Source organism: Trichechus manatus, unplaced genomic scaffold, assembly GCF_000243295.1.
Source record: "Trichechus manatus latirostris isolate Lorelei unplaced genomic scaffold, TriManLat1.0 scaffold00184, whole genome shotgun sequence".
NCBI classification, from domain to species: domain Eukaryota; kingdom Metazoa; phylum Chordata; class Mammalia; order Sirenia; family Trichechidae; genus Trichechus; species Trichechus manatus.
Window position 1 is genome coordinate 3,754,427 of NW_004444120.1, and position 728 is coordinate 3,755,154.

Below are 728 nucleotides of genomic sequence, written 5' to 3' on the forward strand. Positions count from 1 at the left end.
GGCCTCTAGTGTTGATCCTATTTTTCTTCTATGAACTTTATAGTTTTTGGCTTTATATTTAGGTCTTTGATCCATTTTGAATTAGTTTTTGTATATGGTGTGAGGTATGGGTCCTGTTTCATTTTTTTGCAGATGGACATCCAGTTTTGCCAGCACTAATTTGTTAAAAAGACTGTCTTTTCCCCTTTTGGTGGACTTTGGGCCCTTGTCGGAGATCAGGTGACCATAGGTGGGTGGATTTATATCTGGGTTCTCAATTCTGTTCCATTGGTCAATGCGTCTGCGTTGTACCAGTACAAGGCTGTTTTGACTACCATAGCTGTATAGTAGGTTCTGAGGTCAGGCAGTGCGAGTCCTCCTACTTTATTCTTCTTCTTCAGTAGTGCTTTACTTATCAGGGGCGTCTTCCATTTCTATATAAAGTTAGTAATTAGTTTTTCCATCTCTATAAAGAATGTTGTTAGTATTTGGATCGGGATTGCGTTGTATTTGTAAGTTGCTTCGGGTAGAATTGTCATTTTCACAATGTTGAGTCTACCTACCCATGAGCATGGTATGTTTTTCCACTTATGTAGAGCTCTTTTGGTTTCTTGCAGTAGTGTTTTGTAGTTTTCTTTGTACAGGTCTTTTACATCCCTGGTTAGATTTATTCCTAAGTATTTTTCTTTTAGGGGCTATTATAAATGGTATTGTTTTCCTGATTTCCTTTTCATCATTCTCTTTATTGG